The 27912-nt window shown below is 34.4% G+C and overlaps 1 long non-coding RNA gene across 2 annotated transcripts in view; it reads right to left on the bottom strand.

Moving 5' to 3' along the window:
* Nucleotides 1-27912, bottom strand: part of LOC307186683 — a 220581-nt gene that overhangs the window by 133077 nt on the left and 59592 nt on the right. Inside the window, exon 2 of one of the 2 annotated variants that reach the window (XR_013828447.1) lies at nt 5084-5198. This is a non-coding gene — a long non-coding RNA (uncharacterized lncRNA). Of the gene's footprint in view, nt 1-5083; nt 5396-27912 lie in introns of those variants that run through there. The other variant, XR_013828448.1, reaches the window with a different exon arrangement.

The raw sequence follows: 27912 nt of genomic DNA, 5'->3' as shown, positions 1-27912 counted from the left end.
TCCATTACCCAATTTTATACTTAGATGTCTTTTTCTGTAATAATAAGTCTATATATACATATATTAATCCAATCACTATGAATTATGTTGCAAACCCTTTCTTACAATCTGGTTCTTATCTTTAACTTTGTATATATTATTATTATTATTTTTGGCCTCAATATCTGGCATCTTATATAAATGACAGCATGCACAGTGGTGGGGGTGGTTTATAGAGGAAGAATCAAACAGGACTGAATGACATTAAATGAAAAGTTGAAAAAATTTAAATCCTCTTCATCCTATTCTAGCCCCACTTACTAGAGTTAGGCATTCTGTTTAAATTATTCATTGGTTACCAAGAGAATTCTAAACAATTAATTCTATATTCATTTCTTGAATTACCACCGTTACATAGTTTCCACTGGTAAATTCCCTTAGTTATAATGCTTTCAATTTCATGCATGTAACTCAACCTGGCTTAAAATATAGTATATTATTATTTTATTTCACATAACTTCACTATTTCATAATTTCACAGACCTCAGGGTTAATTATTTTAGATGCTTAATTATATTATCAAGAACCCAGGTTCTTTCTATTCTGTTCCACCTCTGCAGCATTTATTCCATATTTAGAGGTAGCAAATTGATTACTCAGGTTCTAGGCATCAAATAACTCACATAAAATCCAGAGGAAGAAGAAAAGACATCTTGTCATGTAGTCTCTCTTAGAAGTGGAACTATTCTCACAAGACCCTCAATAGTCTTCCTTTTATTGCTCATTGGTCAGGATTAAGTCATACACTCATTCCTGAACTAATTACTTCGAGGAGTAATTGGTGTACACTTTGACTAATGCAGGCTTTTTCTGGATTTGTCAGTGGAGTCAGCTTCTAAGATACATGGGTTCAAAGAATGTATGAATACATTAACAGTATTGATACTTGAATAGGAAGAAAATAATGGGAATGGGCAGTGTAGGTAATCAACATTATTATAGATTCTAATATAACATGAGGGAATAGCATACTTGTCCCTTCTCTCATATCACTGATACCTTTAATTTTTAAAACATTTTATTTTGAAATAATTTTAGACAAAGTTACAAAAATAGAGTTCCTGTACTCTTTACCCAGTTTCCCCTAATGTTAATACCTTTCATAACCACGGTGCAATGATCAAAGCCAGGAAGGTAGCATCATGATACTATACTATGATAGCTTTAATTTTGTTAGTTATATTTTATCATTTGTATATTTGCTTCTTTGGAATTTTAAATAAGACATATTAACTTTTGTTCATTATTTTTCAGACTGTGTCTCTTGATTTCTTACCATGTAAGAATAAGAAATCAACGTCTTTACTCTAGCACCTGTTTTTCCACTTTAACAGGCTCCTCCACCTTCTCTCTATACTATTACTTTTACATTCACATGGTTTATAACATACTGCACTTCACTTGTAATGGTCTTTTGTATTTTTTTGGTTGTAGAGAGATGCTAGATGGGCAATTTTAATTTTAAAATCTGTAACAATTCCACCTGTAGTTCTTAATTTCTTGGCTAATGTTTATTCCAGTTATGAATTTTTTTTTGAGGAAAAAATAAATTTTATTCTAGTTAGTAAAGTTCACTCAATTAATCTTTCTAAATTCATGACTAGGAGAGTTGTTAATCAGGACCATTTGAACCAGATGTCTGTATACTTCCTGCAACACTAACTTACTTTGTTTTCTGACAAAATAACTGTCCTTTTTACTTCTATTTCATAAAATTTCAGATACTACCTCTCATATATCATATCTTAGAATTGATTTTCTTTGATATTCACTTGAATTTTCTCTTGTCTTCCCTCATAAATTTCTCCTCAAGTTGTTTCATCCAAGCTCAGGGATTCATACATCATCTAGTTGTTGACTCCAAAATTATCTCCACCAAGACCTATCCTCTGAGCTCCAACTTGTACATATCCATTTCATTCCTTTACATTTATCTGAAGCATACCATATTCAAAACTCAACTCTTGATTGATTAAATAAACATGGTTGTATCCACTTCTATCACATAATCATCTCTATACCAATAAATTGTTTCCCTGTGAATTATCTCACATATCCAATCAAGCACTAATCAACAAATTTTGTCAATTTCACCTCCAAAATATATACTAACACATTGTTTTGTCCACCTTCCCAAGTAGATGCCTAGTTCAAGCAAGAATTATCTGTACATGTGACAGAAGCCCATGTACATTCTGTCACAAAGTAGTGACATCCCAGTGGTCACCCTACATAAACACCTGCCTCCTCTCAATTCTTTCTCTACTATATGACCTTAGTGATTTGCCTAAAACATACATCAGAGCCTGACTGTTGTAAGACAATTCTCCATGGGTTTCCTGCATGTCTGTATGTCTTGTGAGCAGAGACACTCATCTCCCTTTGCTCTAGACTATCTTTTCAAGGATGTCTATAGGGCAAAGATAGAGAAAGACTCTTACTGAGTGCAGAGTAGGCATGCTTACTGTCGAATATAATAAAAATCATGTCATTTTGTGGAGAAAAAGGGCAGATTTTCTTAATGTCCATTACAAAAGATTCCTGTTCCTTAAGCTCAGGGTCCCTCTCCTGCAACACAATCCATTGCCTGTTCCAGCCCTTCTCTGGGCCCACCTGTGTTGCTGCTGTGGAAATTAGAGGCAAGGGGAACTGGCACAAATATGTTGATCCTCATAGCACTTTCTGTGTCATGAATAATAAGGTCTTTTGTCTCTGACTCAAGTCTCAAGTCTTCTACCAGTAGTAGTCTTCTACCTGACTCTGATAGGCTAACTTATAAGCTTACAAGTAAGGTAAACTTTCCAACTACAGATGGCCCTCCCTAGCCACAAGTTCATCATTCATGGATCCAACCACATTAGATCAGCTGAATGTAAGGAACCTGAGCATCCACAAAGTTTGGTATCTGCAGAGGATCCTGGAAACAATGCCCCATGGATACGAAGGGACGACTGCATTCACATACCTTGATACTGTCACTCTCTTATATCAATTTTTAACCATAATACCAAAAAAGGGAATATGGTCTCTTTATCATGACCTGAGAGGCCCTGCATGGTCTGTACCAATGTCTCATTTGGTATAGCGCTACTCTCCCATTTACTCATTACATGTTAGCCATTCGAACTTTTAGCTTCTCAAATATACCAAGCTTTTTCTTGCTTCAGGAATCCTCCTCCCCTCCTTATCCTAATATAACTTTCCTTCTTAAACTTTGAAATTCTGCTTCCGCACTTTTCAAAAGAAAATCTGTCTTAATCAAGCTATTATTCCTTCATTCTTACTCCCTCACCATTACTCACTGTCTGCTACCTGGTTCTTTCCTCTTAGCTCTTACCACAATGTGTTATTTTATTTGACTGGTTATTTATTTTTGTCTGTTTCCCCCATTAGGTTGTATTCCTAAATTTTAATACAAAGTTGGAATACAGTAAGTTTTCACCTTGTATGCCAAATGTGGTTGTGACATGTATGATTTTCTATGTCAAACTTATTTTAATGTTAAAAAAAGAAAGAAAACCTTGATGGCCCAAACAATTCTTACATGTACATTAATCATGTCTCCAGAATAAAAAGGAGAAATGCATGTTATAAAAACATATTTTGTTTGCATCTGCAAATGGTTTTTATAATGCATGAAAAAATATAAACTTTTAATAATACATTTAATAACTTCCTATTAGCAATTAGACAATATATATTGTGACCAAAAATCCACACGTAATCAATAAATTTTTCTTACCTCTGTATTAACGTGGTAGTTATTCTAGTGTTAAACATGAAATAATCCATGTGTATTATTTTTTACGTTATTGTGCTAAGAACACATAACATGATATCTGTCCTTTTAACAAGTCTTTAAGTGTATATTATTGTTCACGATATGTACAGGGCTGTACAGCAGTCCACATCTTGGCTATTGTGGATAGTGCTGCAATGAACATGAAAGTACTAATATCTCTTCAAGATTCTGATTTCAATTATTTTGGATAAACACCCAAAAGTGGGATTGCTGGATCACATGGTAGTTTTATTTTTAAATTTTTGAAGAACTGACATGCTATTTTCATAGCAACTATACTATTCTGCATTTCCACCAGCTACATCTGCACAGCAAAGGTAAAAATCGAGTGAAAAGACAATCTATAGAATGGGAAAAAACATTTGTAAATCAATATCTGATGATACTTTAATCTCCAAAGTATATAAGGAAATCCTACAACTCAATAGCAAAAAATTAATAACCAGACTTAAAACTTGTCTAAGGACTCAAATCGACATTTCTCTAAAGAAAACATACAACTGACCAACAAGTATATGAAAAAATGTTCAATGTTACTAATCATCAGGGAAATCCAAATTAAACCCACAATGAAATATTTGTTTTAATTGATTGAGGGTATATTTACATGAGCACTTCACTGGAGACAAAGTGGAGAACAGAGTAGAGTTTTGTAAAAATAATGACTACATAGAAAATTATCCCTTTGATGTTACTGGCTTTATTTAACTGTACTTGTTTGTCTATACGATTTTATCTCAAATTAATAAAATACTTGGGTCTAGTGAGTTTTCTAACCATTTTGAAACTGAAAACATAAATGACTGAGTTAAAAGCTATGCTTCAAACAATAGTTGAAACTCCCAAGTTAGTCACAAATGTAATGTATTGTTCAGTTGGTTGTGGGAGGTATGTATATCAGTCTGATGTCAATACCAGGAGGCAGGGAGAGGGTTGTTAAGGATGTTTATATAAGACTGAAGGTATGAAATGCACCCTGAGAGCAGGCATCTTAGTCCAACTTAGTGATAACAGCTCCCAAGCTGCCAGTAGAAAGATGCCTCTAGGAGGGTAAGAAACACAAGTCACAGTAATTGCAAAAAGGGTAACCTGGCTTTTTTTGTTGGGAGAAATACAGTTTTTGAAGGTAAAATGACGGATAGAAAGAATTCTGTGAGTTATGTGAACATCAGTATTGCTGGAGGGGTGACGACTGCTTTAAAATCTCCATTATTTCTGCCATACTTTAAACCCAGCACTTACCTCAGTTTTCTCTGAGGTCCATTCACCCAACAGATGGGAAACCTGCACTGGGACTTAAAGGGTTGTTGACTTCTTTGAGGCTCTAAATTGAGAGAGGCACTGGCCCTGTGGTATACTAAAAAAAAAAAAAAAAACAGCAATATGTATCAGAAAAAAATCTTAATGTTATTTTGTTGTTTGTTGTTATTGTTGTTGTTTTAACTTATAGGGAACCAAAAATCATGAACAGATTTCAGGGCTTTTTCAGACTCTGGTTTTACAGTTTCAATGGCAGAATGCAAAATGCGAATGTTATTACTATAGATGAGAAAGATATATAATCGCTGAAATGGTGTCTCAAATCTGAGTTCAATAAAAATTAGGAAGGAATGTGATCAAAGTGTATTTAATTTTCATATCCATTAAAATTGTACTTAAGGAATCTTGAGAGTTAACTGTTTCAGTCTCTTTCACAATAGGAACGAATGGCATTGTACACTATTCAGGTATAAGATTGTGCATGTGTGTATGCAGCATGTGTATGTCTGCCTATGTGAGTAGGAGAGATGAAAGAATGGAGCTCTGACTGAATATAATTTGACTCAGTCATTCTCTATAACGTATGTCTACAAAAATCAAAATTGTCAAACATATTGGATAATTAGAAGTGAAGAAAAGAAGAAACTCCAGGAAAACTCTCAAGAGTCCAGTTAAATATGCCTTCCTACTTTTACTCTAGGGATAATTCTTACAGCAAATTTTCAACTATATATATATACACACACACATATGTATATGCATGTATATGTATGTATATATGACCCATATGTATGTGTATATGTGTGTATAGATGTATATATTCTATCTTCTATTTTAGCTTCTTTAAAGGAGTAGCACAATTGTTCCATAAAAAGGAAACTGTATTTCAATGGAACCTTTTCGAAGATGCTAGGAATTAAACTATTGAAGACAATTTGGTGTATCTATTGGTAGGTCAATTTTGTAGATCTATGTTTCTGCTACATTTATTCATCATATATTATATAGTTTTGCTATATTTGTTCATTTAGTTTACACTAATCAATTGCAACCTTCTCAAGAACTTAAAAGTTCACTGATTTTAGTTCTTTTTATTGCTTTACTCATGGAAGCCAAAAATAATTACTAGAGATTGACTAGCTAAATATATTATCATTTGTCAAGTTTTATTTATTTCAAAAATCAATTTATTAATAATTTTCCAATGTTTTCAAGATAAGGTTCTATAATACTCATTTTTTAAAGAGCTGTTATGATTGACACTAAGAAGGCAACAGCCTTCAATAAATTTTTGAGGAGCACCAAAATAGCCTTGCTCTACTCCCAAACCCATTCTTACACTAAACCAAAATTACCCATATTAATTGGCTACAAACATATCTAAATGCTAAATATTTTTAATAAAAAATCCTTCTTAAAGAAAAATACAGAATTAAGTCCTTTATGTGTTTTATAATCTGTGTGATTTTCAGGGAAGGCAAACAAGATTAATAGTATAGGTAATTAATTGCCTAATCTATAATATTAGCAGACTTAAATTATCTACTTCATTTATTAACCCACATTCTGATTTACACTGGACTGGACTACATGACACATAAGGCAATATCCCATAGGCCTCTAAGAAAATATGGCACAGATAAATAAGTTTGAGGAGTTAGAGGTAAAAGTATACATATATGGAGTACTTGGGGATAAGTAGGAGACCTAAGTAGAATTGCCAAATAGAATAGAGGATGTTAAGTTTAATTTAAGAGAAACAGTAAATAACCTTTAGTACAATAAGTATGTTCTAAATATTGCCTGAGATATAATTAGACTTAAAAATATACATGCCATTTACTAAAGTTTAAATTTAACTGGGATCCTAATATTTTGCAAATTTTGCATCCTCGGGTCTAAGGCACCAAGGGCCCAGCATGAGACTATCAATTGCTATAGTGGGCAAGAAGAAAACAAGCTTAAAAGTGAGAGATGTAGAGATTATGGTAAACAACTCAAATTTGCCTTGGATGAGTCTACGGTAGAAGGATATACAACTGAGGATCTTTAAAATCTGAATATTATTTGCTGGCAGAGATATTATTAGTTAGGTACATTCCTAGTTAGGAATTTTATCTCAATGACTCTATAAGTACTAGGAAATTTATAGTTCCATTTAGCTTTCTATAAATACTCATATCCATCTAGCTAAAATAAGTATAGAAAGATTTCCTTTATGTTAAACTATAGACTTTTCTTAGGGACTGAGTTATTTGAGCACAAATAATTTGGTTGGTTTCCATTTGGATATTTTTATAATTTATTAGAAAGTGAAGGATGCATTAAAAATGATATATTTTTGTTTATTATTTCCTTCTCATTTTGGAAGATGGTATTATTTGGTTCTGTTGAGTATTATTTACTCATTAGATAATTTACTCATCATATAATTGTTACCGGAGAGTAGGCTCTTGACTCATCGCAGAAAGAATTCAGAGACAAGACACAGAGGTCAGGAAAACAAAGAAAGGATTTAGTAAGTAACAGTATGCTCCAAGGTGAGAGCAGGCAGACTCAGCTGAGTAGCTGCCCTGAGTTTCTTTGGCAGGCTGGTTATATGAGATGTGAAAATGAAGGGGCAGGATATTCATTGAGGAGGGAGGGGTTTTGGGTCATATTCCCTGATTCTCATCCCAGCTCCACCTTCCCAAGGGGAGGAGGAATTTTTGTCCTTATTTAGTCTTCATTGGAAGTGTCATGGCATCAGTGCATGATGGGTACTTCTTATCTGCAAGGCTAATTTTATTGTAACGATGGCAAAATGAGCAAAAGGTTACATTCAAATGCCAGAGATTCCCTCCTTTTCCCACCTTCCTGTGTCTGCCTCTAAGACCCCTGTGACCTCAAGTTGTATGGCTTCCTGTCAGTCCAGAGGTTCCGGCTTTTCTTTGTCTACCCAAGGACCCTGTTGTTCACAAGATGCATGGTTTCCTGCCACTTGGCCTGTGCCCCCCTTTCTCTGCTCATATCTAGCTATCTGCCTGCTCTAACATAACTATTCCATTCTGATTATGAACTTTCATGGTTAGACTGAAAAGACAGTAACAAATTCAGGTTTATCATTTAAATTATATGGTTTAAACAATTTTCCAAAGATTTATTTTGATGAATGTATTACTCAGAAGGTAAATGTGCATATTTAAAAGATGGATTCATTAATTTATAAATCAGCCAGTGAGTAAATTAAGCTGTTTTAAGTCACTGGTTGTATTTACTTACACTGGGAGTGTTTACTTCTTATAAATAAGGATAATTTTAATTCTTATTTTCAAACCTGCCATATGCCAGTAACTCTTCTAGAACTGAAGATACAACAGTGAAGGGAACAGAAAATAGTCAGCCTTTGTGGAATTTATTTTTAAAATGGGGGTCAGACTACGAAGAATATAAATAGATAAAATAAGTAAAATATATAGTACATTAGATGTGAGAAGTGCTATAGAGAAAACATAAATCAAGGAAGGAATATAAGGAATGCAGGGACAAGTGAGTTTTCAGTTTTAAATTAGAAAGGAGAAGACTCAGTAAGAAGGTGACAAATAAACTAAGACTTGTAGAGGATGAGGCAACAAGCCATGTGAATATGCACAGGAGAGTATGCAGGCAGAAAGAACAGTATGTCCAAATCCCTATGGTGCAAGCATGTCTGGTGTGTCCTAGGAACCAAAAGGAAGCTGGAGGGACTAAAATGGAGTAAGTTGGAGGACATTAGTTCAAGAAAGTTACTGGAAGAGGGAAAGCCATGGTTCCGACTGCACAGCATTAGTTGGATCATCTATATCAGTACTGAAATTACCAAGAAAGAAGATGCCTATACTAATGGAGAAAGACAGTGAGCTAAGAACCTATAGAATCTAGGAATACCAAGAAGTGCTTAAGAATTGTTAGATGACTTCATGAAAGAAGGTAGTGATTTGATGCCAGAATACTCATTTTCCGGCCCAGCGTATCCAAAGTATGTGTAAAAAAATTATTATTTATCCAAGCTAGATTAGACAATTTTTCTTTAGAGGAAGGATACAGGGGAACCTTAAAAAAAGAGATAAATAATTTAGGGGATTTTAATAGGTCCTGCAAATGGAGTAGAAAGTTTCAGGAGTTCTAGGGGAGTGACAGGACAGAAAAGACAATGAGGAGAGACACTATATTCCAGGTGTGAGGAAAGGCCTGGGAGTCTAGTATGTTCTTGTGATGATGAGCAATTGATCAAAAACAGAGACAGGGGCTTCCCTGGTGGCACAGTGGTTGAGAGCCCACCTGCCGATGCAGGGGACATGGGTTTGTGCCCCGGTCCGGGAAGATCCCACATGCCGCGGAGCGGCTAGGCCCGTGAGCCATGGCCGCTGAGCCTGCGCGTCCGGAGCCTGTGCTCCGCAATGGGAGAGGCCACAACAGTGAGAGGCCCACATAACGCAAAAAATAAAAAATAAAAAAAAAAACCGAGACAGAGGGCACAGTAATACTTGTGCTGAAAGAACCAAGGCAGATAATGGTTGTGAAGCTGTGAATATTAGGGGAGTATTGGGAACTCTCCAGGATCAAAGTGCTATGGGAGACATGAAGGCCAGCAGAGGGTTGGCTTCTGGGGCTGCCAACTGACCCCTGCAGAGGCAAGTCAGATCCAGTAACAGGGGCTCCCATGTCATACACCAGGTTTTTTTTTGGTGCTTATTCTAGAAACTAAAAATTATGTTTTTCTAGTTCATCCCTATCTTTTCACTTAGAGATTAGATCTATTAACTAATAATATCATGTCATTACAAAATTAACATACAGCTCAACATATTCATCCTGGAATAGTCCAGCAAAGGAGGAGTTAATTATTTCAATTAACCAGAGGAAAGTAGGATGTAAGAAGTATTTCTGCATGTGTCTCTGTGTGTGTCTATATACAAATACATACTAATATCATTCTTACATATGGTTGTATTTATATTCATGTGATATATAGGCAGATATTTTAGGGAAAAATAGATGCCAGAAACCTTGCAGAAAAAAAAAAAATGTTCTCATCAGAAAGTTAGAAGAATGCCTTGATAATCATATTCAGAATTAAAATAATTTTCAAAGACATATTCTAGAGATTTAAGTGCCCCTATTCCTTTTTATTATAATGGCTACATGCAAGTTAACAGTATTTTATTTTTTCCCTTGTTTGAACAAACTTATTTGGGGAAGTCATTAGTCAGCTTGATACATGATACTAAACTGTAACATCAAGAATTTTATGCAAGTATTATTATATTTGCATAATGGATATTCTTTAAATTGGATGCTGAAACATTTATTACCTAGAGCTTCTATAACAGCAAAGTATAATGTAGCACACTGAAAACATTGATCCCCATGGGGTTTAAAGATTGCCAAATTGTATAATGATATGTGTGCTCTAAAAGATTTAGAAAGGATATTGCATGCCTTGAAAGACACTTAGCTTTATGGGTTTTCAGCAGGAACATGATTGCTAGAACTCACTTATGGGGTCCTAATCTTGTTTATATCCATTGCTTGCTGGGAACTACATTTTTTCTTAACCTTTATGCTTCAAAAGAAATATATACATGTTGTCCTAGTGGCCTTTAAGACCAGCTAGGGATTTCCCTGTTAGTAGTTTAAGAAAAGAAAGAACATAGCAATTATGCCTCATGTCTTATTTCATGTTCTTACTGTGTGACTCCAGGCAATAGAGTAAATATTATTATTCAAAGGAAAGTCATGTGAGTAGAAGATTTTAAGAAGTCATTGACATATATAACTGGTAAAAGTAAACAATAAATAAGCTGCTTAAAAGTGGGCACAGTTCATTCAAACACGATAATGCTAATCAATAATTTGATTACATATCAAAGATGCATAAGAAGCTCTTTCCTCTGGCCAACTGAAACTAATCTTTATCCAACTAGTGACTTTAAGTCAAAAAAGAATCTGATTTTTTTTAATTAGAAAAAAAAGTTACTTGAACTTCATTATTTTCATTTCACATTTAATGTCTTCCTTTTCTTCACCTATACTACCAAACCTCTCTCAAGGAAACAGATGTCTCATCTCATCTTTCTTTCCCTCTTCCACACATTTCCTCATCTTTGACTAGCAAACCTGTAGTACCCAGCCACTTAGAGTGTGGCTTCTCAGACCTCAAGAATCTCTTCTGCAGGTGCAGAGGTCTAGTAATCATTTTCATTTCCATATCATGATGGATCATCAAAGCTGACTTTGCAAAAAGTCCATTATATTACCTGCTACCTTCACCAACTGGTCAAAACTAGATTATTCTTCTAACGCTTCCATTTATGACTATATCTGAATATGGTTTTTCCAGGAAGGTAAGCCTAAAATCTTAGCGCAAACTTTCCCCTTCACTCTGTTCTTCTACACTCAATTAGTTATCAATTTAATTCAAGATTAATTATTAATTGATAATTTTCATATCACATGATTACCTTCCTACCATCATTGCATTGCTTTAAGTTCTCATGAGTTTATAAGCACTTAATTTTAGTATACTATAATTTCCTAACTGGTAGAATTAATCTCACTCTTCAAGTTTCTATCTTATACAAAATATCTAGCTGCTTTAAGTGTCTTCATAACTATTTCTCTCATCTGCTTAATTCTTATTGTTTCTTTGTCACACCTGTATTATCCCTTTCGTCTGGCAGTCAGGACCTTCCATAACCCTGTCTCTTTCCATCTTTTCTACTTCTATCTAATAACACTCCTTTATTTATACTTAACATTTAAATTAAACCAGACTACTCACATGTGACTTAGATGTCAAGTGTTCTTTCCTATATACTTGTCTTTGTTTTATTGACTCTTTAACTAGAATACCGTAAACACCTACACATTCTATACAGCCCAAATTAAAGATTACTCCCTAAACAGTCAGTCCTGAACAACCTACTTTTTTTTTTTTTAAATCTTCCTTCACTCACCTCCTGTACTTTTTTTATTATACACTATGTGGCTAACTAAGAGATGTACTACTCTTTATCTCATATATTCTAGGCATTAGGATACTCTCTGTGAATGCACAGATAATTTAAAAAGATTATTTGTTTTCAATCAGCAAATATTTCTTCCTTATTTTTAGCTTTATCAGGACAGAACTTCAGAACTCTAATTATAAAATGTATGAATAATAAAAACTATATGCCTCTCATTAAGTCCACACTGAAAAAAGTAGTGAAATAATCTTTTATCCATTTGTATGCTGTCTTGATTTAATAATAAGTTAGGCAGCTACATTATAAAATAATCCACATAAAGTCAGACACTAAATAATACCACTATGTACAAACTATGAATTACCCTTTAATTGAGGGGGGAAAAATAAAACTTTAGCAAAGAGGGTAAGGCATTTATTTCCATTCTCTCTACTGTTTATTTTTTTAAATGAAGATTGTTTACTTTTAATTTTATAATCATGGCAGTGGGATAACAAATTTCTGTGATTTCATTATAAAAAGTAAGAAGGTATTAAATTGGAGAGAGAGGACAAGATTATAATTTTTAAAATTAGAATAACACGTAATTTATTTACAGGGACAAAATTTAACTGAGGTAAAATTTAACTAATTGTGAGCAAACAGCCCCAATTAAACTTTATTCTGCATTGACACTTAAACCATTCTTTGCTTCAGACATTATTTTTCTAAACATGTTTTTTTCACTGCCACTAGAAAAAAATGAAATCTCTCATGAACCCTTCTCAGGTAATTTATTTTCTTTAAAACAAAAAAGGAATCTTGCATAGTCTTCACACACAAGGACCAATTTTAAGGATGTACACTAAGATTCTTAAATGAAAAATACATTTTAAGTAACAATATTATTAATTTTAGATGGCTGACATTTTATTTCCATTTTCATGACAGCAATGAAGTATTTAAAGACCTATTAAATCCCATTGAGATATATGATGAATACATTTATTCATTTTCATGTATATTTCATGCAGGATGAGGCCTTCAGGAATCCACATCTCAATACAAATGAGTAGCTTGTAGTAGACCCATGCTTTCAGAGAGAATGCTTTAAAAAGCCAGATAAAATGTTTAAAAACAACTAAATGTAACCTGGAAATTAGAGAATTATCAAGGCAAAGTAGCATGAGGAAGAAAATAATCAATGAATAAATATAAACATGCTAATATAAGAGATAGTCAACAACTGTTTTCTCTTATAAGGCCTAAAATTCTGAGCGCCAGGAAAGACTCTGAGCATGCTTTGCAATATAGCTGATTCACTTTGTTATACAGCAAAAACTAACACAACATTGTAAAGCAATTATACACCATTAAAGATGTTAAAAAAAAAAAAGGACTAAAGACCTCTACTAAGAGGCAGAGAAACCAGCAGAGATATTAATGATCCTGGGGGGGGAAAAAGAGTTTTCAGTTTCAGTTTTCCAAAAATAGAGCCATAAACTGTAGGGAAAAGAGTGCTATAAACTATCTGATGTGCCCCTCTCCCCAGATATTTGTTAACTTGTGAAACTGCAAATGTATGAGGCCAAAAGTCAGTCAAAATGTTTACAAAAGTCAGAGTAGGTATGACAGCTTGTAGTTCTGAGAAGATAGCTATTGAAGATAATAATTAGAGTTCAAGACCTGTGTGTAGGTGAGTGAGGGGCTTCATGAAACACCCCCAAAGATCTAAATATAAACTATCCTACAATCAAGTCTTACCCTAATTAGATTAATGTAATCAACCCATATTCCTTTCTTTTCTATAAGAAAAAAGTGTGAACACTCTCTGTAGGAAGAGAACATCTATATACTTTATAATTTCTCAAACACAATGACAGGCATTTAAGGAAAAATTACCAGGCACAGAAAAAGGCAAAATATTTTTTTCTAAAATAGTGAAAAGGAAAAAAAAAGTAAATTACAAGTGATAGAGATATTGGAAATAGTAGACTGTAGAGGAAAATATAGAGAAAAGAGAAGAAAGAATTAAAAATGCACCAGATTCTGAGATCTACATTAAATAATAAAATGAAAATTTTAAGAGAGTTAAAAGAACTGAAATTAAGAAATAAACAGATGAATTTAACAGGATATTAGACTCAGAGCAAAAAAAAAAAAGTTAATGAAGTATAAAGTTAACATAAAATGTCCAAACTGAAGATCAGAGAAGAAAATAAAATAAAACACAACCACACAATCATTAAAGACCTAAATTTAAAGGGCTCATATGATTAGGTCAGGCTCACTCAGATAACCTCTCTATCATAATGTCAATTGATTTGGGACTTTAATTAAAGCAGATTACTCTCCAGAATGTGGGCCTTGTCCAATCAGTTCAAGGTCTTAAGAGCAAAGACTGAGGTATCCTGAAGGAGAAGCAATCTGTCTCAACTGCAACATAAAAATCCTGCCTGAGTTCCCAGTTTACCGGAATTTTCTGTAGTTATTGGATTCAAAACTATAACATCAACTATTACCTAAATTCCCAGCCCATACCTTGCCCTACAAATTGCAGACACATGAGACCCCATGACTGCATAAGCCAATTTGTCATTCCTTACAAATAAATAGATAGATATAGAGAGATAGAGTGATAGCCTACTGGTTCTGTTTATCTGGAGAACTCCAGTTAATAACAAAAGCCAACAGTTATCAGTAAGATAACATTTTATTTATTTATTTGCAGTACGCAGGCTTGCGGAGCACAGGCTCAGGATGCACAGGCTCAGTGGCCATGGCTCACGGGCCTAGCGGCTCCGCGGCATGTGGGATCTTCCCGGACCAGGGCACGAACCCGTGTCCCCTGCATCGGCAGGCAGACTCTCAACAACTGCGCCAGAAGCCCAATAACATTTTAGAAGATTTAAGTAAAGTAGAATTTCCCAAATACAAATCCAAAACAAAAAGTAAAAGAAAACTGCAACTGTTCTATATCTCACTTAAAAGAAAGTTACCGCGGCTTCCCTGGTGGTGCAGTGGTTGAGAATCTGCCTGCCAATGCAGAGGACACGGGTTCGAGCCCTGGTCTGGGAAGATCCCACATGCCGCGGAGCACCTGGGCCCATAAGCCACAACTGCTGAGCCTGCGCATCTGGAGCCTGTGCTCTGCAACAAGAGGGGCCACGACAGTGAGAGGCCCGCGCACCGCAATGAAGAGTGCCCCCCGCTCGCTGCAACTAGAGAAAGCCCTCGCACAGAAACGAAGACCCAACACAGCCAAATATAAATAAATAAATAAATAAATATTTTTTTTTAAAAAAAAAAAAGAAAGTTACCCACTAAGGGAAAATTTCAAATCCATATGGCTTAACTGATAATTTCTTCCAAACCTTTAAGTACGAAATAATGTCAATCTCATTGAAAATCTCTCAGAAAATAGAAAAAATAAGAATGAACAATAAAAAACTTCAGGTGATGAAATCAGCATTTCCTTAATTCAGTAACTTGGGAACAAAAAACAAACTTTACAATAAAAAAGCATAAGACAATTTCCTTCATGAACATTGATGTAAAAATCTTAAAATTTTGGCATATTAAATCTAGAAATAAAGTACAGTATGTGAAAACTATTTTGCGTTTATTCCAGGAATGCAATGTTAGTTTAATCTTTGAAAATCTATCAGTGTAATTCACAACATTAATTAAATAAAGGCCAAAAGAGTCACATGGTCATCTCAATAGATGTGGGAGAAAAAAAGCTGCGTAATATAATTTGGGGTAGGCAGAATTTTAAGATGACTCTCAAGATTCCCAGCCTCTGTTGTACACACTTCTCCCAGTTATTCATTCAAATGTTAATCTAGGTATTGTTGTGAAAAGAATTTGCAAAATTAATTAAGTTCCAAATCGATTAACCTTATAAAAGATATCTAGGTGAGCCTTACTTAATTACATGGGTCCTTTAAATCTAGTTCTAGAGATCAGAGATTTCAAAGCTTGGGAAGGATTCAGTGGGCCACTGTTGGCTTGAAGATATGGAAGCCTTATAGCAAAAACTTTAGGCAGCCTCTGGAGTTGAGAACAACTTGTGGCTGACAGCAGGCAGGCAAAGAAACAGGGACCTCAGTTCTATAACTTAGATCTAATGAATTATGCCAAAAACTTGAATGCGCTTGGCAGCAAATTCTTCCCCAAAGCTTCCAGACTCGAACTCAGCCCAGCCAAACCTTTGATTTCAGTCTTATGATGTCCTGGGAACAGAACCCAAACACTTTGTGCTAGACTTCTTACATACAGGATTGTGAGCTAATGAATGGTGGTTGTTTGAAGCCTCTTGTTTTATGCAGCAATAGAAAACTAATGTAGAATTCAAAATATATATTGTAAATTTTTAGGAAAGTAGAAAGAGAACATTAAAATAAAGAATCTCTGGAAAAAAGATAAATAAAATTACAGTAAGCATCAAACTTAATGTTGAGATATTCATAATTTTCCCCCATTATATCAGGACTAGGATAAAAATGTTATCACCATTTCTATTCACCATTGACTGGAGTTCCTATCCACAGTGATAAGATAAGTAAATATGAATGAATTGAAGAGGGAGAAATAAAAATGTCATTATATAAAAATGACAATGATATATGTGGAACATTTGGAAGACTCTACAAACTATTAGAACAAATATGTAATTTTTTTTCTGGAAATGGTTTTTACAAATACCAGAAACAAACCAAAAAACATGAAATAAAAATACTATCTACAAAAACTTAAAACATTCTAATAGCTAAGAACAAATTTAACAAAGAGGTAAAATTTGTTTTCTGAAAGTCATTAAATATCATTGGGAGAAATTAAAGACAAACCAAATAAGTAGAAGGATATACCATCCTTATGAAAAGGAACACTTAATATTCTAAAGCTGTCAATTCCACCCAAAATGACCTATAAAAACAATACAAACACAATAATAATAATCCCAGCAGGGGTTCTGAAGCAGCCAAATAGACTCTCAAATTTCCACCCAAATATACTTTTTATGAATAACCAAGCACTCTTGAAGAAGAACAAAGTAGAAGGACTCGCATTAACAGGTACCAAGGCTTTTATAAAGCTATATTAACATGGTCAGTATAAATGCAATGATAAAAGAATAAATAGTAAACTAATAGGTCAGAATGGTTTCCAGAAGCATATATATATATTGCCTATTTATATATTGCCATTTGATTTATACATGACATGACAGTGCTAAAAGGAAAAGATGATCTCAATAAATACCACTGAGTCAATTGGATTTTTATATGGCAAAATATATTCCATCTTACTTCATATAGTACACAGTAAAAATCAATTTTAGTTGTATTGTAGAAATGTGAATGCAAAACAATAAAAGTTCTTTTTATCAAGACAAAAAAGGTAGCCATAAAATGACAAATAGCACTACATTAGAATTAAGAATTATACCACTGAGAGTCAAAAGTGAAGCCACAAATTACCAGAAGATATTTTCAACGCACATATTTGACAAAGAACTCCTATCTGGAATACATAAAGAACTCCTACAATGGATAAGAAAATTACTCACTATGCAATAGATAATATGGGCAAATGATTTGAATTTACACACTATTAAAAATGATATAAAAATGGTCAATAAATTTATGAAAACATGTTTAAAATCATTAGTCATCAGAAAATGCAATTTAAAATTACAGTGCAATATAATTGCACACCCAAAAGAATGACTAGAATGAAACAAAGACAATACCAAATGTTAGAAAAGATACAGTGCAAATGAAAATCCCATTTACTTCTGGTGTCAATTTAAATAGGGTCACACAACCAATTGCTTTGCACTATCTTCTAGTGCTAAACATATAAACATCCTGTGACTCAGCAACTCCACTTACTTACCTAAGATAAATGTGTACTTTATTCAACAAAGACATGTGCAAAGGTGTTTTTAGCAGCCCTTTACATGATGGCTCCAATTATAAACAAAAACAAAAAGACCCATCAAATTGAGTAAACTGTGATATATTCATGCAGTGTAATGCTATACCACTACGAATACAAATGAACTTGCTATATGCAACATCATGGATAAACATCAGAAACATAATGCCACAAAATAATTCAGTCAGTACAATTCCATTGTTATATAGTTTTAGGGCATACATGAATTATTTAAAATGAGGATATGGATTACCTTATGAGATTAAGACTGAGTAGGAAAAAGAACGAGGGCTTTTAGAGTTACAGTAATATGCTTTTTGTGTTGATTACAGGAAGTGAGTTTACTTAGTGAAAATTGTTGATATATACTTATGATTTGTGCATTTATTGATACGCATCTTCCTAAATAAATGTGAACTCTAAAATTATTTTTCATTGAATGAATGCATTGACAATCTGGGAGCCAGGTCTCTCAATTTTGGAAAACTAAGTCGAAAAAACAGAAAGGGAGAAGACTAGAGTTCACTTTGTGGTTTTTTATTATATTGGGAGGAAGGAGGGGTAAGAGAACAAGAGGGAAAGGGAGAAGGGAGAGAGAATGAATCTCCAAATACAAGTAATATCTATTAATATTTACATTTCTTAGTTGTGTCCAATGAGAGTACCCTGAAGCAATGATACTGAAACAGTTAACACTTCTAGCACTTGGATGTTCCTATCAAAATCTCATTTCCCACTTAAGGAATCAATACTCCTTAGAGTAAGGGGTAAATCCAATATTGAAGCAGGGAAAGTACAAGATAATCCTGGAATATGTTAATCATATTGTGCCTAAAAGTGCTCAAAAAATGATAGAGACATCAAAAGGACATAGTTGCTGTCATGAAGGGACTCTCACAAGTGTAATTTGGAAAAATTCGATTACCAAAATAAAGATAATAATGGATTATAATGCTCTAAATAACATAGGACAATACGAGTCCATACTAGTATTACTAAATTAAGGAATAAATAAATATATGTACTAGAAAGGAAACCCCTTCTTTTCCTTTGAATGGCAACTTAAAAATATAGACGAAATGATGAAGTTAGAAAATCTTCCAGCAATAATCATAAAATTAATGATAATTTGATGAAAAAAAGGATATTTACATGATCTTTAAGAATTTCACCCCAAATACTTATCAGTTACAAAAGGAAAAATAGAAAATTTACAGTGGAGAATCCTGAGGGACACTACCTTAAGAAAGTGATCTTAATTGACATCAACAATACTGAGAATAATACAATAGCATGTCTGTGATATTCCTCCATAAGGTGCATAATTTTAATCAAATCCTGAGAAAACATCCAACAAACATAAAATGGAAGACATTCTACTCCTCAAAAACATCCAGGTCAAGCAAGATTATTAAAGAAACTCTGCCAAATTAAAATTACTAAAGATATATAGCAACTAAATCCAATGAGTAATTCTGTATTGGATCCTGGATCAGGGAAAGAACAAAACCTATAAAGGTCATTATTGAGACAACTGACAAAATTTAGGTATGAACTGTGGGTAACATTTGAGCAATATCAAAATTTTTATTTTGATAAAAATACTGTGGTTTTAAAAAGAATGTCCTTGTCCTTGTTTTTAGGTCAAGGGAATGCACACTATAGCATTTAGGTGTGAGAGGCATGATGTATTCAATGTACTCTCCACTATAAGATTTATTTTCATGCCCAATTGTGTCCATTTCTTTGTGATTAACCTTTGGAAATCCTCTGAATTTCCTGGATTAAACCCTGAGGGGATATAAAAAACATTTTCTTACAAACGAATGAGCTACTGGTCATAACTATGAATTTGATCCAATGCATGAGTGATGCTAGCCTTTAATGGTGCCCTATTGAATTTAGATCTAAAACACATTGGTTAGTTCAGTTGTGCACTGTAACCTTAAATCTGCAAAGAAAATATGTACAAACAAACTCACCTTGAAATATGCTGTTTCTAGGCAGTTCATACTGAGTCTATATTTATGTGTTTATATCCATATTCTTGACATATTATTTATGTTAGAGTCTGCCACCTGAGTGCTGTATTGACTACACAGTGAGGTTTAAAACAGTATATAGCCATTTAAAAAACAACCCATCTGGGTAAGAGAAGGCAATTACCATTATTGCCTGCCACTTATGTAAGTTAAATCCCATATATAAATATATTCTCAAGAGACTGTGATAGATTGCCTCTTTGTTAAATTAAGAAGGTTCAAAGAGTGACATTTCATAAAAAATAGCCCTGCTGTTTCTACACAGGCTCTACTACTCATATTGGTAATCAGACTCAAGTACACAATTGGACAGAACTTGCCTGGATTCATAGCTCAATTTCATATCTAGAAATTTTCTTTTGATGGATGGCATGTTGCCAGAAAGCTCATCTGGTCATTGGAGATAGAGTGAAAAACATTAAAACAGGCACATAAGTAACAAATCAATGACTAAAGCATGTTTTTATTGACACAATCAGAACACTGAAACGTTGCTAGGAAATAAATATTATTGATAATATTTTTGCATATTTTTTTTCTTTTAGCCACTATGAAATGTAATGTGATTCGTAAGGGTGTAGAAGTGTAACACTGTGTCGCATACCCTATCCTATGTGGGCATGCATATTAACCAGTGAAACAAGGACTCTGAATAAAACAGAGTCAAAAGACATTAAAAGACAATGTAAATTATCTTATCTACATTATTACTATCATTAACAAATAACAAGGACAATAGCAATTTCCTATTTACCATATTTAATGCCTGAATCTATACATTTCAGGGAACACTAATGAATGTATTCAAATATTTAATGACTTTCAATTTGATCTGACTCATCTGATCAACAGAAGTGGTAAACTTCTGTAGGTTCTTGATTCATCACAGTAAATATGTGTACACCTTCTTTCTAAATGGCAAAAGCATCCAAAGGAAAGGACCCTTATTTCCTTGTCACTTCACTTGGGCATTTTTAAACCTACTTAGGAATCATCACCTTTCAAAACCAGTCAACCAGTCTTTTCTTTTTTTTGTTTTAGGAATCATCATCTTTCAAAACCAGTCAAGCAGTCTTTTTTTTGTTTTTTGGGGGGTTTTTTTTGGCCATGCCACTTGGCTTGTGGGATCTTCGTTCCCCAACCATAGATTGAATCCACCCCCTCAGCAGTGAAATCTCGGAGTCCTAACCACTGGACCCCCAGGGAATTCCCCAGTCTTTTCTTTTGAGTCATATTTCCTTGCTTCTATGCCTTACATGTTTCTTTGAGTATAGTACTTGATTAAGAAATCAGAAAGACAAAGCAAACAATTCTGTTCTCCTTAGTGATGAAAGTTGAAGGAGTTGAAGTAAATTAGGTTACCAGTACTACTTTCTTTTAGAAAGCATAAGAGTAATTTAATATGCACTCCAGGAATTGCCTTTCCTAAAGAATGCATTTTTTATTGAATATCATTTCTACTTTCTTTCCCTTTTGCAAATATTTTTGACAGTTGGCAAATAAGCAAGTAACTGTTTCCAACAAACCAACCAAACATATAAACATTCCATGCACTGACCAAATAGGCACCCTACAATAGCTAAAAGCTTCAAATGATTTGTAAGCAGAAAAATAACTGAAAAGAAAGCAATAAGAAACAGACTTTCTACATTGCTGAAGAAAGGCATATATCTGTTTATTCCACATTGTCTTTGTCCTCAAACTCTGTTGGAGTTCTGACCTAGAATTCTCTTTATTTGGCTTCTGTAGAATGTTACCAGCTTGCTCCAGAACAGATATCTGTGCAAATCAACTGATAAGGAAAAAAATCAAATAAGCCTCAGAAACTTCCAGAGCTGAAGTAGTTAGCCCTCTGATATTCTTTGTGTCCCTGAATCTTAAGCATTTTATCTAGGTTTGAGAAATGGTATGACTTAACTCCATGCTCCAAATCTCATTATCATTATGATCACTGATAGTGTTTTTACAGCTTATATTCATTAAATAACAGTTTATTATATATATTTTTCTTAGAGTTTTATAAGTATCATCTCATTTAAAATTTACAATGATCTATTCTGTAACCCAAATACCTCTATTATATCCACTTCTTATCCACATAAGATTCATTTAACATATACAACACGTCAGAACATGTAAATAGGGGAAGAGAAGATCTCGCAATTCTTCCTTAACATGAAGATAGCATATGCTATGTGATTCAGTCATTAACTTTTGCTTTAGTCTTTCAAAATTTGGTAATTTGTATTATAAACAAATGACCTGGAAACTGAAGGGCAGTGTTGCTTTTTTCAGAATGTCTGAGAGCAATTGTTCAAAATCTGTATGTGAATTAGAAATGAGCATCTCATATAAACAGTAAGAACATGTGAGTAAAAGGGTTTAGCTAGGGCTTTTTTTTTTTTTTTTGCGGTACACGGGCCTCTCACTGTTGTGGCCTCTCCTGTTGCGGAGTACAGGCTCCGGACGCGCAGGCTCAGTGGCCATGGCTCACGGGCCCAGCCGCTCCGTGGCATGTGGGATCTTCCCGGACCGGGGCACGAACCCATGTCCCCTGCATAGGCAGGCGGATTCTCAACCACTGCGCCACCAGGGAAGCCCCACTAGGGCTTCTTAACCTCAAAGAAACTGTAAAGAGGAAGCAATATAAGCTGTGCTGTCTTTGTCAAAATTGCCAATGAGAAATATACAATAGATTCTTAGAAAGACTCTTACATTTATCCTAACCTAGCCACCACTGCAAACATATCTTATGGTTCTTTTCTAATCAATCAGTCCTCCTTGAAACAGGGAAAACATATGATATTGTCTCCAGATACTGTGTTAGGTACTTTACTATACTATGCCTTTAATGGTGGTTAATAATTTCTTAGTTATTTGCTGGATATATTTATTTGCATGATGTTGACGATTGTAGACCAGATGTAGTGATATTTTGGAAAGAGGAGCTATTTCTGAACTACAGCCAGTAATATCTAATCATATAACATCTCATCTGCCCATGAGACCAGCATGTAAAATAAATCTATAAATCGAGGGTTGTTTTGTTTTCTAAATAAGAACTGACTTTAAATTTGTAAATTTCTCCACTATGCAAAGATTACATATTTTCAGTTACTAAGGAGGAACTTTTATATTGAGTTGGTTTCTTTCTATTTCTAAGTTTTTATGTGTTTTTATCATGAAAGGTGTTGAATTTTGTCAAATGCTTCTTTTATCTTGAGATGATCATGTGCTTTTTAACTCCTTCATTCTGCTTATGTGGAATAATACATTAATCAATTTTCATATGTTAAACCATCCTTGCATTCCAGGAATAAACCTCACTTGATCATGGTGTATAATCCTTATAATATGCTGAATTTTTTGATAGTATTTTATTGAGGACTTTTACATCAATATTTAGAAGATTTATTGGTCTGTAATTTTCTTTTCTTACAGTATCTTTGTCTGGCATTGGTATCAGAACAATGCTGACCTCATAGAATGAGCTTGGAAGTATTCCCTCCTCTTCAATTTTTTTGGAAATGTTTGAAAAGTACTGGTATCAGTTCTTAAAATGTTTGGTAGAATTCAATAGTAAAGTCATCAAGTTAGGGGTTTTTCTGATTTTTAATTACTGATTGAATCTCCTAATTGTAACTCTATTCAAATATTCTAATTATTCATGATTTAGTCTTGGCGGGTTTCGTGCTTCTAGGAATTTGTCCATTTCATCTAGGTCAGCGGTCCCCAACATTTTTGGCACCAGGGACTGATTTTGTGGAAGACAATTTTTCCATGGACCAGGGGGTGGATGATTTGGGGATGATTCAAGTGCATTACATTTACTGTGCACTTTATTTCTATTATTATTACATTGTAATATATAATGAAATAATTATACAACTCACCATAATGCAGAATCAGTGGGAGCTCTGAACTCATTTTCACTCCACTCACTGATAGGGTTTTGATATGAGTCTGCAAGCAATTGATTTATTAGGGTCTGTGCAGTCAAACCTCTCCGCTAATGATAATCTGTATTTGCAGCCGCTCCCCAGCACTAGCATCACTGACTCAGGTGCACTTCAGATCATCAGGCATTAGATTCTCATAAGGAGCACGCAACCTAGATCCCTTGCATGCGCAGTTCACAGCAGGGTTTGCGCTCCTATGAAAATGTAATGCCACTGCTGATCTGACAGAAGGCGGAGCTCAGGCGGTATTGTGAGTGATGGGGAGCGGCTGTAAATACAGATGTAGCTTCACTAGCTAGCCTGCCACTCACCTCCTGCTGTGCGACCTGGTTCCTAACAGGCCACGGACCGGTACTGGTCCGTGTACCGGTCAATCAGTAATTACACTCAATATCTTGTAATAACCTATAATGGAAAAGAATCTGAAAAAAAATATTTTTTTCAGATATAGATATATAACTGAATCTCTTTACTGTACACCTGGGAGTTTGTAAATCAACTATACTTCAATAAATTTAAAAATAAGGGAGACCCAGATTTGGAGTTATGAATCAAAGTTACAGTAAGACCAGATTTTACTCTAATTATTTCTCTTTAAATATATTAGTCAAGTCATGTAGAAACCAAAAAGTACAGTTACAAGCCACTGTTGCAATAATATTAGCTTTTACAATTGTCCATGTATTTACCTTTATGGAGATCTGTATTTCTCCATATGGTTTTTAATTACTATCTAGTATCCTTTCATTTTTCCTTGTGGGACTCCCTTAAGCATTTCTTCCAGGGCAAGTCTAGTGGTCACAGACTCCGTCAGCTTGTGTTTATCTGGAAATATCTTAATTTCTCCCTAACTCTTCAGAGACAGTTTTGCAAGTTAAAGGATTCTTGTTTGATAGCTTTTTTCTTTCAGCACTCTGAACATATCAGCCCACAGTCTTCTGGCATCCAAAGTTTCTGACGAAAAATCTGTTCATTATCTTATTGAGCATCTTTGAGTTAATCTTATGTGGAGTTCATTGAACCTGGATGTTCATATTCATGTCTTTCTTCAAATTTTGGAAGTTTTCAGCCATTATATACTGAAATATACTGTATATATACAAATATACTATATATATTCAAATATACTCTCTGTTCATTCTCTCTCTGTTCTCCTTCTGGGATTCCCATGACACATACTTTGATCCATTTGATGGCATCCCACAGGCCCCTTAGACTCTGGTCATTTCTTCAATCTTTTTGTCTTTCTGTTCCTTAGACAGGATAATTTCCCATTATCCTATCTTTAAATTGCTGATTCTTTCTTCTACCTACTCAAATCCTGTCTTTGAAATCCTCTAGTAAAATTTTTAATTATTATTGCACTTTTTAGCTCTAGAAATGTTTTTGGTCTCTTTTTAGGTTTTCTACCTCTATTAATATTCCTATTTTGTTCATAAATCATCTTCTTGACTTTCTCCACATCTCTCCTTAGTTCTTTCAGTATTTTTAAGACATTAGTTTTAAAATCTTTCTCTAGTATATTTGCCATTATGTTTTTTTCCAGGGATAATTCTGTTGACTTTCTTTTTTTTCTTTAAATGGGCCACTTGGCATATGCCCTGAGAAAACCATAATTCAAAAAGAGTCATGTACCACAATGTTCATTGCAGCTCTATTTACAATAGCCAGAACATGGAAACAACCTAAGTGTCCATCGACAGATGAATGGATAAAGAAGATGTGGCACATATATACAATGGAGTATTACTCAGCCATAAAAAGGAACGAAATTGAGTTATTTGTAGTGAGGTGGATGGACCTAGAGTCTGTCATACAGAGTGAAGTAAGTCAGAAAGAGAAAAACAAATACTGGATGCTAACACATACATATATGGAATCTTAAAAAAAAAAAAAGTCATGAAGAACCTAGGGGCAAGACAGGAATAAAGACACAGACCTACTAGAAAATGGACTTGAGGACACGGGGAGCGGGAAGGGTAAGCTGGGACAAAGTGAGAAAGTGGTAGTGTATATATGGACATATATACACTACCAAATGTAAAACAGATAGCTAGTGGGAAGCAGTCGCATAGCACAGGGAGATCAGCTCGGTGCTTTGTGACCAGCTAGAAGGGTGGGATAGGGAGGGTATGAGGGAGGGAGACACAAGAGGGAAGAGATATGGGGATATATGTATACGTATAACTCATTCATTTAGTTATAAAGCAGAAACTAACACACCATTGTAAAGCAATTATATGCCAATAAAAACGTTTAAAAAAATAAAATAAATTAAATTAAAAGAGAAAAAAATTTAAATGGGCCATACTTTCCTGTAGTTTTGGATGCCTTATGTTTTTTTGTTGAACAATGAACATTTAAATCTAATAATGTGGTAATTCTGGAAATCAGATTCTCCTTCTTTCCCAGGGTTTTGGAGGGGGTTTGTTGCCTTTTTTGTTTGTTTTTTGGGGTTTTTGTTTTATTTTTGGTTTTAATTGTAGGCTGTCTCTGTGCTGAGGATCAGTCTTAGGTATAAACTTAAGGTCTTCTCAGCCTTTCCCCAGGCATGCACACTTTCTAATTTTCATTGTATATGCAATCATTTTTGAATGTCCTGGTCATGATTGCTGAAGAGGTTAAAAGCAAAATGTAAGGGGAGGAAGGGCTCATCCCTTTAAATCTTCTGAAAGTCACTTCAAGCAGGGGGGTAGGGATTGCAACAATGGGAGGCGGTGCAACAACGACTGCCCACCTCTTTGGCTGCACCTCTGTGATCAGAAACAACAAAAAAATAATCAGAGCAGAGATCTCTAATATTTGGGGAACAGGGTCTTTTTTCCACCCTCACTCCCACAAACTATGTGAAAACTGCTTCAGGAACACATGCACAGCTGCCTGCCACAGGGTTAAGAGTGGTGAATGAGTAGCTGTTATTGTGCTAAGAGCTGAAGTTGACTGAAATTAACCACAATTTACTGTCCAAGCCTTCCCCTGAAAGTTTCAAGCCTTCAACAGACTCCAGAGTTACAAAATAGTTCCATCAGAAAGACTCTGCCAGTGCAATTATTGGCTAAGTAGAGAGAGATTCCTGATGATACCTACGCCATCTTCCCAGAATCCCCTGGACAATCTTTGATATATACTTTAAGAAATTCGCCGTTGAATTTTGTACAAATTTTGTCCTTAGCCCCATATTGTCCTTTAACCCCAAACTTAAAAAACAATACTCTGATTTTCTTAAATATCTAGACTATTTTCCTTTTGATAAAATGTGCATTAACTTTATCTCCACACCTACTCAGTCATTATTATCACAATACCATATACCAATGTGAAAACTGAGAAACAGAGAGGTTATGAAATTTCCCTAAAATCCCACAGCTAATAAATGACAAAATTTAGATCTGAACCAGAGAAGTATGCCTCCCAGATTTGTACTCCCTATACCTACAATATATTGCAGAGTAGTTATGTGAATAATTAGGAAAAATCATGCTCACAACCAAAGTTCTTTGTGCATTTATTAATACAAAATAGTAAATGTATTAATTCATATGGTTAAAAGTCCTGGTACTAACAACGCCTCCAAAAGTTAACAGAATATATTATAATGTCTCTTTAAATAAAGTTCACAACAACAGAATATAATAATACAGCTTTGCTTTATCAGCACAATCTGGGACCCCAGGTTCTTCCAAACCTATTCCTCTGGTTAAGGAAAGTTCAAAAGGTAACACAACTGTTCACATGCACTAGTGGAGGCTGGCCTCAACCACAAGGCATGCTCACAGTTTCACACTCTACAGTGTCACCTCTAAGGTGTCTCTGGTAAAATGAATATAACAGTGGGCTTCTGAAAGACAGTGGTACCTATTAGTCAGAAGTTCAGCTTATACATCTTTGCTACTTGTACA

The sequence above is a fragment of the Stenella coeruleoalba genome (assembly GCF_951394435.1).
Source record: "Stenella coeruleoalba genome assembly, chromosome: 5".
Lineage (NCBI taxonomy): Eukaryota > Metazoa > Chordata > Mammalia > Artiodactyla > Delphinidae > Stenella > Stenella coeruleoalba.
The sequence above is the reverse complement of the archived record's forward strand: the minus strand, read 5'-3'. Positions and strand labels throughout refer to the sequence as shown.